This window comes from Schistocerca serialis, chromosome 1 (assembly GCF_023864345.2).
Source record: "Schistocerca serialis cubense isolate TAMUIC-IGC-003099 chromosome 1, iqSchSeri2.2, whole genome shotgun sequence".
In the NCBI taxonomy this organism is placed as follows: Eukaryota; Metazoa; Arthropoda; class Insecta; order Orthoptera; family Acrididae; genus Schistocerca; species Schistocerca serialis.
Genome location: NC_064638.1, coordinates 141,113,362 through 141,131,801, shown reverse-complemented (window position 1 = coordinate 141,131,801; position 18,440 = coordinate 141,113,362). Strand labels below are relative to the sequence as shown.

Sequence of the window (18,440 nt, the reverse complement as noted above, 5' to 3'; positions counted from 1 at the left end):
ACATATTTTCTTTCTTTGTGTGTGAGGAATGTTTCCAGAAAGTTTGGCCGTACCTTTTTGTAACACCCTGTAGATGTAGATATAACGAGTATGTGGAAGATACGTTGATACGCACAGGCTATATTCTTAGCGAGTAGACTAGATATAAGAATGACCGAGAGTGCTGGGACAGCCAGTGACAGCGGCGCTGTGTGCAGGTGGTGTCGTACGTGCTGGACCGCGGCAGCTTCAACGCTCTACTGGTGCGGCTGGCGGCCGCTCGCCGCGCACACGCAGACCCGGGCGGCCGCAACGCCGCCACGCGCGCCCGCAGGCTCGCCTTCGGCACCGCGCTCTTCAGGTTCACACAGGTGCGCAGCTCTCCTCAGGATGAAAGCTCACACTCTTCACAGTCCCTTGCACATTTACAGCTATGCTTCGGCCAGAGCGGCCTTCGTAAATTACCTATCTTGCAGCGAATAACATTAATGAGTGTCATGAAAATGGTACAGAAGCTGGCGAAGAATTATACGAACAAAAGTCGCGGGACACCTAGTAATATCATCCTTTTACCGGCATAGTGCAGCAGCTCGACATGGCAAGGTCTCGACAAGTCGTTGCAAGTCCCCTGAAGAAATAATGAACCTTGCTGCCACTACTGCCGTCCAGAATTGCGAATGTGTTGCCCGTGCAGGTTTTTGTGCACAAACTGACCTCTCAATTATGTGCCATAAATGTTCGATGGAATTCTTGTCGGGCGATCATGGTGGCCAAATCATTCGCTCTAACTGTCCACAATGTTCTTCAAACCAATTGTGAACAACTTTGGCCCAATGACATGGCGCACTGTGTAACACCTACAACGCCTCTCGGTGTTGAAAAAACAAAAATAGCTCCCAAATTAGCTCCCATTTCCTTAAAATATCAATTCACAAAATGACCCAAGTCCCTCCACAAGTAGTAATTACGAAAAATAAATAAAAACAAATAGAGGGAAATATCTAGTATAGAAAGCAAAAGAAAAGAAAAGAAAAATTTAATTGTAAATTTTAGAAACATGGGAAGGGGGAAAAACAGTAGAAAATATTAAACTATTAGTTGTTCCAATACGTAAGAAAATCAATATTATTGTAACAGAACGTAGGTCTGGGACACCAAAGACAGTGTTTATTAAAGTATAAATAGCCATACGTCGTAATTACGATACTCCATTCTCTAGTCTGTTCTAGTTCTGAAGTTATTTAGGACGTACAGCTTTAGAGAACAACAATTGGGACTTTTTTAAACGGGGATCAAGAATAGATCGTGACGAGACTGTTTTTGAGGATTGTCAATTCAAGACTTTAATTTGGACATTTATTAGATTAGATAAACAGGAAGGTGAATAGTAATCTCTTTGGCTTTAATGTCAATTCGTGTGAATGTTTAAACGCTTTACTGAATTGAGAATTTTAACCGGATTCGGACTTTGAATTGTGATAGTGGGAAACTTTAACTTCACGCGACTAGTCATCATAGTTAATGACAGTTTGCGGATATTAAATAGAAATAACTTATTTACCGAAAGTGACAGGATATTATCTAACATCTCTGATGCTAGCGGGAATCCTACTTAGAGATCTAATTCAACAACTTCTTTGAATGAGATCGTATGAGTGAACCTATTTATTAATAATTCTAGTCAATAAACTGACGTTGATAATTTGAAACATAATACAAATCTTGAACATTAATTTAACTTAGATTAATAAACGTTAAGGTTACGTGATCTATGCCAAGAACAAACTAGCGATTCGTAACTAAAACAATTGAACAAAAGGTTAAAGTATCGTCGTCTGTAAACATTGGTAGTAAAGCTACTAAAGATTTTTTCCCTCAGAGTTGGGAAGACTATACCTGTAGTCACCCACGTTTAACATTGGGTTTTAAAAGTAATTAAACTGATACTTAGCCGGGACAATATTAAATAAAAGTAAAACCTTTCAATGACAGTCAATGTGTAAAACATAAAATCAAACTTTCACCTATTAGACGAGAAAGCGAAAACAGAAAAAGGGCTGCTACAACTGTCATCCATAAAAAGTCCATAGTTGTTTGGGAACATGAAGTCCATTAATGGTTGCAGATGTTCTACCAGTAACTGAACACAACCATTTCCATTCAGTAATCGGGTCAGTTGAACCAGAGGACTCAGTCCATTCCGTATAAACACAGCCCACACCATTATAGAGCTACCACCAGCTTGCACACTGCGTTGTTGACAAGTTGTGTCCATGGCTTTGTGGGACCTGCGTCACTCTCGAACCTTATCATCAGCTCTTAGCTACTAAAGTCGAGACTCATCTGACCAGGCCAGTCGTTTAGGGTGCAGCCGATGTAGTCACGAGCCCAGGCGACGCGATGCAGGCGAATGGCGATGTCGTGCTGTTAGAACAAGCACTCGCGTCCGTCATCTGCTGCCACAGCCGATTAACACCAGATTTCCCCGCACTGTCCTAATGAATACGTTCGTCCTACGTCCCACATTGGTTTCTGCAGTTAGCCCATACAGCGTCGCTTGGCACTGACAAGTATACGCAAACGCCGCTGCTCTGGATCGTTAAGTGAAGGCCGACGGCCACTGCGTTGTACGTGGTGAGGGGCAATGCTCTAAATTTGGTATTCTTGGCGCAGTCTTTTACATTGAGGACCTCAGAATACTGAATTCCGTAACGATTTCCGAAATGGAATGTCCCATGAGCTCCAACTACCATTCCGCATTAAAAGGGTGTTAATTCCTGTCGTGTGGACGTAAACACGTTGGAAACTTTTCACGTCAATTACCTGAGTATAAATGACAGCCAATGCACTGCCCTTTCATACCTCGTGTACGCGATACTGCCGCCATCTGTACGTGTGCATATCACTACCCATGACTTCTGTTGCCTCAATGTAAATGCATATGAGATAGAAGATATGAAACTATATGACGAAACAGAAATTTACCCTAAAATTACTTCTACAGGAATAACTGTTCTTTCCAATTAAAGCAGAATTTGATCCAAAAACATAAGGAAGAGGTGGAAACTTGACACGTTTCTAATTACATGACATAGTACATAATATTGGAACAAGTAAAAAACATAAAATTTTGACTGTTCCCAGAATTCACTGAGACTGAAACAAACAAGGAAGCAAGGCTCCACAATGGCCGTAAAATATCATAGTAAGACGAATTCTATTACGTAGACAAACCTCACCCAACACTCATTTGTCAGATTTAAAACTTTCATGCTGTCTAAATGCTTCATCAATGAAAATCCATTCACGCGTTCCTGATTTGTCGAGGTCAACTGGCTTCATGGCGAACGATATATGACGCTCGTATTTCATTGCACATTGCATTAAAAAACTCGTAATTCGGAGGGCAGTATGGGTAAACTTGCAAAAGAATGAAGCAACACTCGCAAACATTGCCAAAACACTGTTAGGCTATATGTAGTAGAAGATGGAGAAAATATAAAATAAAAAAATTATATCTATTTAAGTGAATGTGTAGATCAATGCTACAAAAACGAGTTCAAAAGGCATAGTATTCTCAAAATCATAACATTTTGCTATAAAAGATAATTTAATAAAATAAATTAATTTCACTTAATGTTTTCAAATTACTGAAAGTATCATATGATATGCCTGGGATTTAATATACGTGAGATTGGTAACAACAACAACAAGTCATAAAAGTAACTTCTGCCAAAAAATTGTTTGTTTATTACTTAAGACACTGTAAGACAGCTGTAAGAAATAACATCCCCTCATCCCACGCCGTCTATAAACCGTTTTAGTGCAACTCGTATGAAATACAGCTCCTGGAATTGTCATCCACCTGTATAGCAATGCACTAGAAACTACCCTTCCCTCGTTGTTTGAAATATCTGTAGCCGGCGATGTGGAGCAAACGTGCTTCACCGAGAAAAACCTGATGTTTAGCAACGTTACTGCTCTTATTGAACACTTCTCACCACTCTTCGAATCTTATAATTTTATATTATTTTCTCAGATATTAGTTTATGGCAAGATCCACTGCAGTACATTTGTAGTTCATAGTCTGCGTTGCACATCAAAAACGAATCATTTGCTGAACATGTTACTCCACTGTACAAACTGGATAGCTTTCAGATTGTTATTTTGTGAAATATTAGTCCATGGCAGGAAGTATATATTTTGTGATTAAACTGCACAGTCCACCCAGTGCACTGAAAACAGTCAACATGATAAACTTGCCTCTTCATTCTTCCGTTTTTATAGCTTTCACTGTATGATTCGCTATACCCCGAAAGCAGCAAAGCCACCAGAAACGTTACTCCACTGTTCGAACATCTTAGCTCTCGGATTAATATTTTCTGAAATAGTAGTTTATAACAAAATCCCTTTGATGCGCACATCCATTCCATGCCACACAGCGAAAACCGTCCACTCAGCCAACACGTTACTTCCCTACGTGGACATGGCAGTTCTGAAGCTTACTTGGTGAGATGATGGTCCGCACGGTAAACGCATTAATTGTGTGTCTTCTAAGTTCAAAGTCTGCAATATGTATCGAAAGGTCCGTGTTGTACACCAAAAACACACTCTTAAATACATATGCTAGAAAGACGACACTCTCTCGCTCAAGCACGACAACAATCAGTCTCTGCTATCCCCCCCAAACTCATTTCCAAAGCTGATTTTTCTGGCATAAATTGCATAGAGAACAATGTTTTAATCTTTCAATCTAAATTACAATTTTACATTAATATACCATTTTATGCACTTAGAAATATTCTAAGCACATTGCATAAGAATAACAGTTCCGTAGACGGCAGTTACAGAACGTATACAGAAAGGAACGGAAACTTGCACTGTTGCAATTCTCTTTGCTGTGAAAAAAGAAAAAACAAAAAGAAATATTACAGTAAAATGTTCACAACCGCAAGAGGAATTGACAGAGCTCTGAAAGACCTAAACTGCCATCTCCAGTAGGCGACATTCTTTCGTAGTAATTGAGATCCCTGGCAGAACCTCCTTGCTAAACTATTCAACATTGCACACGAGATATGTTAGATCCTTGGCAGAACCTCCGTACAAAACTATTCAGCCTTGCATGCAAAATATATTAGACAGGCAAAACGCTTTCAGACTTCATAAAGAATATAAGAGTTCTAATCCCAAAGAAGCGACATGCTAACTGGTGTGAACGTTAATACAACATGGTTGTAAAATAGTGACACATTACTTACAAAAGAATGAAAAAGCTGATAGAAGCCGGCCACGGTAAGATCAGATTAGGTCCCAGAGAAATGTAGCAGTACGCGAGGTAATACTGACCCTACCATGTATCTCATAAGATGAGTTGAAGCAAGGCAAATCTACATGTTTTGTAGCGCCTGTAGATTTAAATAAAACTTTTGACAATGATGACGGGTCCGCACTCTTTGAAATTCTGAAGGTAGCAGGAATAAAATACTGAGCGAAATTTTATTTACAACTTGTACTGAAACCAGACTACAGTTATAGGAGTCGATGAACACGAGAGGGATGCAATAGTTGAGAAGGAAGTGTGACCAAGTTGTAGCTTCTCCCCAATGTTATACAGTCTGTACATTGAGCAAGCGGTAAAAGAAATCTAGAAAAAATTCGAAATGGAATTAAAGTTCTGGTAGAAGAAATACAAACTTTGAGGTTCGCGGATGACATTCCAACACTGTCATAGACAGTTAAGGACTTACGTGATTAGTTAAATGGAATGGATATAGTCTTAGAAGTAGATTATGAGATGAATATCAACAAAAATGAAACAACGGTAATGTGATGTAATAGAGTTAATTCATGTGATGCTGATACAATTAGATTAGAAAGTCGGGCAATGAAAGTAGTCGGTGAGTTTTTCTTTTTGGATAGGAAAATAACTGTCGATGGCTGAAGTAGAGAAGATATAAAATAGTCTGATAATAGAAAGAAAAGACATTCTGAGAAAAAGCTATTTGTTAAGATCGAATATAAATTTAGATATTAGGAGGTATTTTCTAAATGTACTTGTCTGAAGGAAATGAAACGTGGACGACAAGCAGTTTAGACAAGAAGAGAATACGAACTTCTGAAATGTGGTGTTATACAATAGGTTGTAGCATAAGACACCGACTCATCGAAAACTTACTATATTTATTCCATATTAAATTGACAATTTAATATGACACTTTCCACAACAATGATAAAAGCTGACCGTCAACTTCTTGGAAGAACTTAAGCACAACTGGCATCAGATCAAAAGACAGTAAATATATCTACTTCATTTAGTAACAAGCATCTACTGTAAAAAATGTAAATTATCATCTTTGCTACAGCAGTGCTTTAAAAGGTAAAAAGACAGTGTTTCTTAACAAAAATTAAATAGTGCAGTCAATAATGGAACATTAATTTAGCTTTATCGCCGCCTTTGATGGTTACCGTTCTGTACTGGTTTAGTATCCACTTACTACTTGGCATCTTCATAGTGCTGTGTCCAGAGGGTCAGCTCCTCAGTAATTGCACGCGGCTAAGCCTGTAGAAAGAAAGTTCATAAAAGAGTGGGGTCTAAAATATTGACGTTGGTATTGAGGAATAATTCATTAAATCAAAGTTCTACATATTATGTGCCCCGTCAGCTATTTTCTGAAATCATCATAAGATACTGAGGTGAAACTACGTATCATCGCTGCATAGTTATGAGACGTTAAAAACGTCCTCCCGAAATGTCTCTGATTTTACTTAGCCCGTTTTTCAAGATGGTGAAAGCCTCCTGCGTATGCACAGTGATGCTGTTGGTAGCCATCTTTATTCCCGATGCTAACATCTGTCTAATCAGCATAGGCAGGATATTATGAGTTAAAAATGCAGCCACAATTTGGCTGATAAGCCGAGAAGGTTTCGTCAAAGCTACGGACAGAGGCTTATCTTTCCTCAACCAATCTTCTAAGATAAATCGCAGGCTCAGTATTGCGTCACATGTGCTCACATTTCTCCAAAACGCCTGATCTTCCCAAAATTGACCTCTACTAGTTTATCGATTCACCTGTAAGTAATCTGCGTCAGTATCTCGCAACTACGGCTTATTGACCTGACAGTTCGGCAACATTCACATCTGTCAGAATCTGCCTTTTTGGAAATGGAATTATTACATGCTTGAAGTCTGAGTGTATTTCTGGAGTCTCATATATCTTGCACACCAAGTGGAATAGCTCTATCATGGTTAGCTCTGCGAAGGATCAGTGATTCTGAAAGAATGTCATCTGCTTTAAGGGCCTTGATTTCTTTTCAGTGTTATGTCAAATTCTTCTCGCAGTACAATATCCCCCATGTTTTCCTTGCTATTCACTTTCCACAATGTTCATATACACTGAAGCGGCAAAGAAACTGGTATAGGCTTGCGTATTCGAATACATTGATATGTAAACAGGTAAAATACGGCGCTGCGGTCGGTAAAGCCTATGTAAGACACCAAGTGTCTGGCGCAGTTGTTAGCTCGGTTACTGCTGCTACAGTGGCAGGTTATCAAAATTTAAGTGAGTTTGAACGTGGTGTTATAGACGGCGCACGAGAGATGGGACACAGAATCTCCGAGGTAGCGATGAAGCGGGGGTTTTCCAACACGACCATTCCACGAATATACTGTGAATATCAGGAGTCCGGTAAAACATGAAATCTCCGACAACGCTGCGGCCGGAAAAAGATCATGCAAGAATGGGACCAACAGCGACTCAAGAGAATCGTTCATCGGAAGTGCAACCCTCCTACAAATTGCTGCAGATTTCATTTCTCCCAGTCCAAGTCCTCCTACCACTTTTTCGCTTCTCTCCGTATTCGCATTATGACCCACCACATTCAAGTTTTCGTCTCCCTTAACTATTTGAATAATTTCTTCTGTTTCATCATACGTTGTTTCACTCTGTAGTATGCTTATAAACATGTACTGCTGTAGTGGATATTGGCTTCGTGTCTACCTCAGTTGCGGTAATACGTAGCTGATCCAATTTCCTATTTTCTTGTTCATTATTAGAACTACTCATGCGTTACCCCTATTTGATTTTTTTTTCTTTATAGCCGTGCGTTCAGCTGACGAGAAGTGCTATTCATTATGCCATCGCACTTCATTAATTCCCACTTTATCTAACTTCAACCTATTCATTTCACTTTTTAAATTCTCTAGCCGTGCATATCCCAATAAGGAATTTAACATTTCACACTGTGACAACTGGAAAGTTAGTTATTTTTCCTTGATGACAACATCCTCCTGAGTAGTCCCCGGTGATCCGAATAGAGGAATACTTGATACTCAGAAACTCAAATAGGATGCTATCGCCATTAACCCATAGAGAAAAGTTGTCTTTCAGGCGTTCATAATACCAACGTAGCAATCTCTGGAATGTCAGTCACGCCGACCGTTGCGTTATAAGTACTAAAACGGAAATAACTTCGTAACTGGCGGATTGGAAATATGGGGTTGATGAAAGGAGCCGATGTTGTCGGCGTGCAGGATATAATGTCTAGCTCATTGACCGATGTGAGATTTGTAGATTGAGCCAGCGGCCAGTGTTGTGACTTGGTAACGAACTACCGTAACCGTTAGGTTGCTCTGACAAGTAGGTGGAGTATTCATCATCATCAAGTTTGCATTTGGTGTATATGACCCACCAGACATGTACTGTTCCTTTCTTGCTCCTCGATAAAGGTGTTCCACAGACTGAATTCCAGTTACCTCTCCTACAATTTAATTTGCTAGTTGTTAACTTGCACTAGAATTTACAACTTTTCCCATTTGCTCTGCGTAATTCTAGACTTTACAGGATATTGTGTTAGTTATAGGTAGATGGCAGAAGATATACTACAGAAGATATACTAGCGAAGCTGAGAGCTCTTCAGATCTTTCTTTATTCGACGTTAAATATTCGCAGGTTTTCTTCAGCGCGTGGATCGAATGAGATGGCGCAGTGCCTAACACATCCGACTCGCTTTCATCAAGACGATGGTTTAGATACTCATCATGGCATCCTAATTTGTGTTTACTATGAATCGCTAAATCTCTCGACGGAAGTGCCGGATGGGTACTTTGAAACGGGTACCGCCGATTTCTTTCCACACCGTTTTGTAATCCGAGCTTGGGCTCCGTCTCCATTGACAGACCTGTTGACGATAAACTATCATCTTCCTTCCTTTTCATTAACGTTGAGGGTGAGATAAACATGTGATGTTCGTCCACTCACCCATAGCCATCTTGCAGGACATACATCATGAGCAGCAGCAGCAATAACAGCATTCACTTCACATCCACTTCTTGATTTTTTCCGTGTACTGCGGTATTTGGGTACATACATCCACACTGCTCGTTCTCGCTTTCTGATGCCAGCTTCCATCAGGTCGTAGTGTCAGTTGTATTAAAGTCCAGCAAAAAGCTTTCTTGGTCTATCTTCCATCTATTCGCCTGGACGTGTGTCCCGTCCAACTCCATTCCTTGTTCGCTACAGTCATAATTGCATTTTCGACTCTAGTCACTTCCCTGATCAATTTGATTGTTTTTCTGTCTCTCCTCGTAATTCAGAACATGCGTCTCGATGAGAAACTTTCAATTATTTTCGCGCTGAAAGTTCATGTCTCATTGCTGTAAGTCAATACAGGCAACACACAATGATTGTCTTTCAGTCGCATAGTAAGCGTAATTTTGAAAACACTATTTTGTTCACCAAAGGTACTCCAAACCGTCTTTTCACTTCTGTTTATTTCTTTTGCTCTCCGTCAAGTCGTTATTGTAAAAGATACTAAGTATAACAATTCGTGAAGGGTTTTTGTGAGTTCACTATTAATTTGTACTACTTCCTTTTTCATCTGTTAGCTATAACTTCTTTAGTTTTATTACAACTGTTTTGCAGACCTACTTTCAAAACTGCGGTATCATGTTTTTGTATTCTTTGTTGAAGTTTATCTACACCTGAGGTAAAAAGTGAAGTATCATCGGCAAAAAGGAGATATATATATATATACTTACGTTTTGAAGATAATGGTTGTAAAATCTTCAATAGACACACAAATATTTCTTTCTAATTTTTATTTTCAATACAATTCACAATGATACTCGATTGTAAACAAACATAGTGGTAATAAGAATGCAATAACTATATTAATTACGTTATCAAAACAAAGTATTTAAGCTTCAGAGAAGTGCAATGTAAACAGTGAGAATGATATTACAGCGTTACAGTAGCTCAATGCTTACTTGCAGGTATGTAAAGTCATAGTTTTGAATGTAATATACACTATCATCCACTCAAGAGGACTCATTGCATCAAAAAGTACGTCTATCCACGAAAACTCAGTTTTCGCTGCCTAAGCAAATACAGTAAAACTAATTTAGTTTCATCAATTAGTTGTTCAATTTACCACCTGAAGATGATGGGTGAACATAAAAATACTTCATGCTTATCAAGTAAAACGACAGATGTTGAAATTCTCTGTACTTTCTAATTTAACTTTAGCATTAAAAACAGTCCACTATGGACGAGAACGAGTAAAAATTTGTGAGTAATCTCAAATAATGTTACATTACTAACATTAATTCCGAAATTAGGTAATATAGGAACAAAAGGCACTGGTCAAAATAATACGCGAGGAGTCACTTATATGTTATCTTCTGTTTTTCAGAGATGAAAGATGTTATTTTTGAAACTTGTTTCACGTCGCGCAAAATTCTAAAACTCCACACTGTCCAGACTGACGTCGCCTTCACATTGAGCTACCGCTGGCGGGACATTGTTTCCAATAGCGGTCTGCACAGGGCGGCAGCCGGTGGCGCGTTTCATCGGCCAAGCCTCGAATGCCATCTATAAAAAGTCGGCTCAGGGGCTGCGGAGAAGCACTACTCGGTAGTGTCACGCGAAGGCGCCCAAACTGTTTAGATATCCTCCTCAATACTGGCCAAGCAGTCTAACAGTAGTCGCAATGACAACAACTGGGTCAAAGCAGGTAGTTCCCCAAAACGAAGTGCGAAGCGTGTGCTGCCGTGGCAGATCGGGAAGCCCTGCTAATACTCGGCGCCCACAATTCGAAACGGAGGGGGAGCACAGGTCACTGGTACAAGGAGTACATTCTCTCGGGCACACAAAGTAAGGTGGCTTGGGGAATAATGAATTGAATGACTAAATCCATTGCCAAGACTCTAAGATCGTTTTGGCGCCACTTAAAAAAAATTCCATTTGATTTTAATCTAGTTTCGACTCTCCGGAGGAGGGACTTCCGCTGTAGTATTGTCACCACGCCGCTGTTTTCTGAACAGCGTTTGAACTTCTACCGCGTTTCGTCCACAGACAGGCCACGACTTCTCTTGGAGTGACAATTAGTGCTTCCATTCGACAACAGTGACCGCCAGTTGCTTCCGCCCAGTTGTTGGTTTCGTGCTTTCGTTGGCAGTGAGGAACGAAACGCGCGAGATAGTTTACTTTTACATGCGTGCACAACGCTCATCGACGCTCTCTATTCGTTCAGTCAGTGGAAACGCGACTGGTAAGTAATTCATAAAATATACAAGGTGTTACAAAAAGGTACGGCCAAACTTTCTGGAAACATTCCTAACACGCAAAGAAAGAAAATATGTTATGTGGACATGAGTCCGGAAACGCTTACTTTCCATGTTAGAGCTCATTTTATTACTTCTCTTCAAATCACATTAATCATGGAATGGAAACACACAGAAACAGAACGTACCAGCGTGACTTCAAACACTTTGTTACAGGAAATGTTCAAAATGTCCTCCGTTAGCTAGGATACATGCATCCACCCTCCGTCGCATAGAATCCCTGATGCGCTGATGCAGCCCTGGGGAATGGCGTATTGTATCACAAAAAATTGCTCTGAGCTCTATGGGACTTAACATCTGTGGTCATCGGTCCCCTAGAACTTAGAACTACTTAAACCTAACTAACCTACGGACATCACACACATCCATGCCCGAGGCAGGATTCGAACCTGCGACCGTAGCAGTCCCACGGTTCCGGACTGCAGCGCCTAGGACCACACGGCCACCGCGGCCGGCTATTTTATCACAGCCGTCCACAATACGAGCACGAAGAGTCTCTACATTTGGTACCGGGGTTGCGTAGACAAGAGTTTTCAAATTCCCCCATAAATGAAAGTCAAGAGGGTTGAGCTCAGGAGAGCGTGGAGGCCATGGAATTGGTCCGCCTCTACCAATCATTCGGTCACCGAATCTGTTGTTGAGAAGCGTACGAACACTTCGACTGAAATGTGCAGGAGCTCCATCGTGCATGAACCACATGTTGTGTCGTACTTGTAAAGGCACATGTTCTAGCAGCACAGGTAGAGTATCCCGCATGAAATCATGATAACGTGCTCCACTGAGCGTAGGAGGAAGAACATGGGGCCCAATCAAGACATCACCAACAATGCCTGCCCACACGTTCACAGAAAATCTGTGTTGATGACGTGATTGCACAACTGCGTGCGGATTGTCGTCAGTCCACACATGTTGATTGTGAAAATTTATAATTTGATCACGTTGGAATGAAGCCTCATCCGTAAAGAGAACATTTGCACTGAAATGAGCATTGACACATTGTTGGATGAACCATTCGCAGAAGTGTACTCGTGGAGGCCAATCAGCTGCTGATAATGCCTGCACACGCTGTACATTGTACGGAAACAACTGGTTCTCCCGTAGCACTCTACATACAGTGACGTTGTCAACGTTACCTTGTACAGCAGCAACTTCTCTGACGCTTACATTAGGGTTATCGTCAAGTGCACGAAGAATTGCCTCGTCCATTGCAGGTGTCCTCGTCGTTCTAGGTCTTCCCCAGTCGCGAGTTATAGGCTGGAATGTTCCGTGCTCCCTAAGACGCCGATCAATTGCTTCGAACGTCTTCCTGTCGGGACACCTTCGTTCTGGAAATCTGTCTCGATACAAACGTACCGCGCCACGGCTATTGCCCCGTGCTAATCCGTACATCAAATGGGCATCCGCCAACTCCGCATTTGTAAACATTGCACTGACTGCAAAACCCCGTTCGTCATGAACACTAACCTGTTGATGATTCGTACTGATGTGCTTGATGCTAGTACTGTAGAGCAATGAGACGCATGTCAACACAAGCACAGAAGTCAACATTACCTTCCTTCAATTGGGGCAACTGGCGGTGAATCGAGGAAGTACAGTGCATACTGACGAAACTAAAATGAGCTCTAACATGGAAATTAACGTAACATCTTTTCTTTATTTGTGTGTGAGGAATGTTTCCTGAAAGTTTGGCCGTAGCTTTTTTGTAACATCCTGTATATCTATTTCGAAACGCAGTAGGCCTGAACACAAACAATTTAAATGAATTTAGATGCCAGTTCAGAATATTAAGTAATTACCGTACACTAGAAGCGTAAAGATCAATCCGTCTTAGGTTTCAAAATTTCGCTAATACTCATAAGAAAGTCGATGAATACATCTCTTTAGAGACAGTATGTTTACTCATATTTAACTCTTTAATGCAAGTTTTGTTTCATTTTGGACTTAACCAGCGTCTTATGATACATGTCAGCAGGACCAATCAAAAATCCCGTTTCATTTTTTCTAATATATTGTGATCTTTGTATACACTACACATGTGCAAAGATGCCCGTAACAATGAATTTCCTTGCTCTGTTACAAATTACAACGTTGTACATCTTTTGTCGCCCCATGAACTATGGACCTTGCCGTTGGTGGGGAGGCTTGCGTGCCTCAGCGATACAGATAGCCGTACCGTAGGTGCAACCACAACGGAGGGGTATCTGTTGAGAGGCCAGACAAACGCGTGGTTCCTGAAGAGGGGCAGCAGCCTTTTCAGTAGTTGCAGGGGCAACAGTCTGGATGATTGACTGATCTGGCCTTGTAACACAAACCAAAATGGCTTTGCTGTGCTGGTACTGCGAACGGTTGAAAGCAAGGGGAAACTACAGCCGTAATTTTTCCCGAGGGCATGCAGCTTTACTGTATGGTGAATGATGATGGCGTCCTCTTGGGTAAAATATTCCGGAGGTAAAATAGTCCCCCATTCGGATCTCCGGGCGGGGACTACTCAAGAGGACGTCGTTATCAGGAGAAAGAAAACTGGCGTTCTACGGATCGGAGCGTGGAATGTCAGATCCCTTAATCGGGCAGGTAGGTTAGAAAATTTAAAAAGGGAAATGGATAGGTTATAGTTAGATATAGTGGGAAGTAGTGAAGTTTGGTGGCAGGGGGAACAAGAGGGAATACATGGTTATAAATACAAAGTCAAATAGGGGTAATGCAGGAGTAGGTTTAATAATGAATAAAAAAATAGGAATGCGGGTAAGCTACTACAAACAGCATAGTGAACGCATTATTATGGCCAAGATAGACACGAAGCCCACGCCTACTAAAGTAGTACAACTTTATATGCCAACTAGCTCTGCAGATGACGAAGAAATTGAAGAAATGTATGATTAAATAAAAGAAATTATTCAGATAGTGAAGGGAGACGAAAATTTAATAGTCATTGGTGACTGGAATTCGGTAGTAGGAAAAGGGAGAGAAGGAGACGTAGTAGGTGAATATGGATTGGGGCTAAGAAATGAAAGATGAAGCCGCCTGGTAGAATTTTGCACAGAGCACAACTTAATCATAGCTAACACTTGGTTCAAGAATCATAAAAGAAAGTTTAAACCAGAGGTTGTACAGAGTTTCAGGGAGAGCGTAAGGGAACAAATGGCAGGAGTGGGGGAAAGAAATACAGTAGAAGAAGAATGGGTAGCTTTGAGGGATGAAGTAGTGAAGGCAGCAGAGGATCAAGTAGGTAAAAAGACGAGGGCTAGTAGAAATCCTCGGGTAACAGAAGAAATATTGATTTTAATTGATTAAAGGAGAAAATATAAAAATGCAGTAAATGGAGCAGGCAGAAAGGAATACCAACGTCTCAAAAATGAGATCGACAGGAAGTGCAAAACGGCTAAGCAGTGATGGCTAGAGGATAAATGTAAGGATGTATAGGCTTATCTCACTAGGGGTAAGATAGATACTGCCTACAGGAAAATTAAAGAGACCTTTGGAGAAAGGAGAACCGCTTGTATGAATATCAAGAGCTCAGATCGAAACCCAGTTCTAAGCAAAGAAGGGAAAGCAGAAAGATGGAAGGAGTATATAGAGGGTCTATACAAGGGCGATGTACTTGAGGACAATATTATGGAAATGGAAGAGGATGTAGATGAAGATGGGAAATATGATACTGCGTGAAGAGTTTGACCGAGCACTGAAAGACCTGAGTCGAAACAAGGCCCCGGGAGTAGACAACATTCCATTAGAACTACTGACGGCCTTGGGAGAGCCAGTCCTGACAAAACTCTACCATCTGGTGAGCAAGATGTATGAGACAGGCGAAATACACTCAGATATCAAGAAGAATATAATAATTCAAATCCCAAAGAAAGCAGATGTTGACAGATGTGAAAATTACCGAACTATCAGTTTAATAAGTCACGGTTGCAAAATACTAACGCGAATTCTTTACAGACGAATGGAAGAACTAGTAGAAGCCGACCTTGGGGAAGATCAGTTTGGATTCCGTAGAAATATTGGAACACATGAGATAATACTGACCCTACGGCTTATCTTAGAAGCTAGATTAAGGAAAGGCAAACCTACGTTTCTAGCATTTGTAGACTTAGAGAAAGCTTTTGACAATGTTGACTGGAATACTCTCTTTCAAATTCTGAAGGTGGCAGGGGTAAAATATGGGGAGCGAAAGGCTATTTACAATTTGTATATAAACCAAATGGCACTTATAAGAGTTGAGGGGCATGAAAGGGAAGCAGTGGTTGGGAAGGGAGTGAGACATTGTTGTAGCCTCTCCCCGATGTTATTCAATCTGTATATTGAGCAAGCAGTGAAGGAAACAAAAGAAAAATTCGGAGTATGTATTAAAATCCGTGGAGAAGAAATAAAAACTTTGAGGTTCGCCGATGACATTGTAACTCTGTCAGAGACAGCAAAGGACTTGGAAGAGCAGTTGAACGGAATGGATAGTGTCTTGAAAGGAGGATATAAGATGGACATCAACAAAAGCAAAGCGAGGATAATGGAATGTAGTCTAATTAAGTCGGGTGATGCTGAGGGAATTAGATTAGCAAATGAGACACTTAAAGTAGTAAAGGAGTATTGCTATTTGGGGAACAAAATAACTGATGATGGTCGAGGTAGGGAGGATATAAAATGTAGACTGGCAATGAGAAGGAAAGCGTTTCTGAAGAAGAGAAATTTGTTAACATCGAGTATAGGTTTAAGTGTCAGGAAGTCTTTTCTGAAAGTATTTGTATGGAGTGTAGCCATGTATGGAAGTGAAACATGGACGATAAATAGTTTAGACAAGAAGAGAATAGAAGCTTTCGAAATGTGGTGCTACAGAAGAATGCTGAAGATTAGATGCATAGATCACATAACTAATGAGGAGGTATTGAATAGAATTGGAGAGAAGAGAAGTCTGTGGCACAACTTGACTAGAAGAAGGGATCGGTTGGTAGGACATGTTCTGAGGCATCAAGGGATCACGAATTTAGTATTGGAGGTCAGCGTGGATGGTAAAAATCGTAGAGGGAGACCAATAGATGAATACACCAAGCAGATTCAGAAGGATGTAGGTTGCAGTAGGTACTGGGAGATGAAGAAACTTGCACAGGATAGAGTAGCATGGAGAGCTGCATCAAACCAGTCTCAGGACTGAAGACCACAACAACAACAACAACATCTTTTGTGCGTATATTTAATGAAAGAGACTCTTTACTCTACTCCTTACACCTGCTTCAGATCACAGTTCCGTCTAAAAATACATTTTTGTAGTTTCGGTGCAGATAATTCAGTCGACCTACCTCGACAGATTTTAGTGCGTCCAGTTTACTCTGTGTTGACTGATGTTGGTTCAAAAGATGAAAAGCACGTTGAAGAAACAACGAGTAGTACCTATCAAACAGCCCCCAGGGGCTCAGCATTCATTTGCTGGGTACGGGCTTGGCGACCCCTGGGTTCCTGAGCTGGGGACTGGTAAGCGCCGCCAGTCCCCTGTCACCGTAAGCTCTGAGCATACTTCAGCGACCACCGTGAGGCGCGGCGGTGGAACGTTGTGTGTCTCAGGGAATGGGGATCTTGGCTTGACCGCCCGGATCGCGAGGATGGAATGAACCTCTATAAAAAAAAACCTCAATCTCAAGGTGTGCTGCGCCCTGATGAAATGCATGGCTGTTGAGGTGGAACAGTTGTTAGCGGGCAACCTCTGGGGAACCTGCCGCACCTCAGTTGTATGAGGCTTACCTAGGCACGCGGGGCTCTGTCTAGGTGGACTCCTAGTTCCCTAGCTGCTCGTGGGACCGAGATGGAACCCTCGAACTTTTCTTCTTCTCCTCCCAGCGGAAAGGGTGGGCCGCTGGTAGGTTCTCACACCCAATCTCACAAGAAGGTTCGTGTAGCCAGTCCTCCTGATTCAGGTAGTAGTAACAGAACGCATGCTGCTTCGCAGAATGTGTTTCTTATAATTAAAAGAAAAGATGGGAGTTTCGACAAAGTTTCACCATTTTATATCCAGAAAGGCTTAGAAGGTATTGCTGGCACATTAAAATCTGTAAAGCACTTGCGAAATGGCACCTTGTTGGTTGAAACATCTAGCTTCCAGCAAGTCCAGAACCTTCAGAAGACACATTTTCTTGGGGAGTTTGCGATAGAGACTGAATTTCACAACACCTTGAACTACAGCAAGCGTGTTGTGACTTGCAGAGATCTTGTTGACATTCCCCAAGACGAACTGAAGGCTGAATGGTCCCGGGAAGGAATTGTCGACGTGCAACACGTTATGAAACGGGTGGATCGTACTCTCATAAAGACTGACTCATTTATCCTTACATTTAACAGCACCAAATTGCCAGAGCATGTGAAGGCAGGTTTCCTACGTCTCAGTGTACGGCCTTATTACCCCAACCCCATGCGGTGTTTTAAATGCCAACACTTTGGACACACTACTCTCGGCTGTAGAGGGGAAGCCACTTGCGGGAATTGTGGTAAAGCCGCCCATGAGGGAGTTGGTTGCTCCTCTCCTCCCAAGTGTGTCAACTGCTTTGGGGATCACCCTGTGTGGAGTAGGGAATGCAGAGTTTTCCTTGAGGAACGGAAGATCCAGGAACTTAAGACTACAAAACGCATCCCGTATGGTGAGGCGAAGAAAATTTACAAGTCCATGCAGCCGCCCACGTTCGCTGCTTCCTTTTCTTCCGTTCTCAAACAGCCAGTCTTGAAAACCGATGCCGCTACACAAACAGAGGTTGCTACTGTCAGCACTAGCACCTGCGCTTGTCAATGTACGTGTGCTGCTGCCGTTCCTGTGAAGCCTGCTGCTCCCCCCCCCCCCCCCCCGGCCTTCTGACCAGGCTGT

The 18,440-nt window shown here is 41.6% G+C and overlaps 1 protein-coding gene across 1 annotated transcript in view; it reads left to right on the top strand.

Moving 5' to 3' along the window:
* The first annotated feature begins 256 nt into the window (after nucleotides 1–256).
* The window catches only part of LOC126457134 (odorant receptor Or2-like), an 83,486-nt gene continuing 65,302 nt past the window's right edge, over nucleotides 257–18,440 (top strand). Inside the window, exon 1 of the mRNA XM_050093203.1 lies at nucleotides 257–350. The gene's annotated coding sequence lies outside the window, so the exon portion shown is untranslated. The remainder of the gene's footprint in view (nucleotides 351–18,440) is intronic.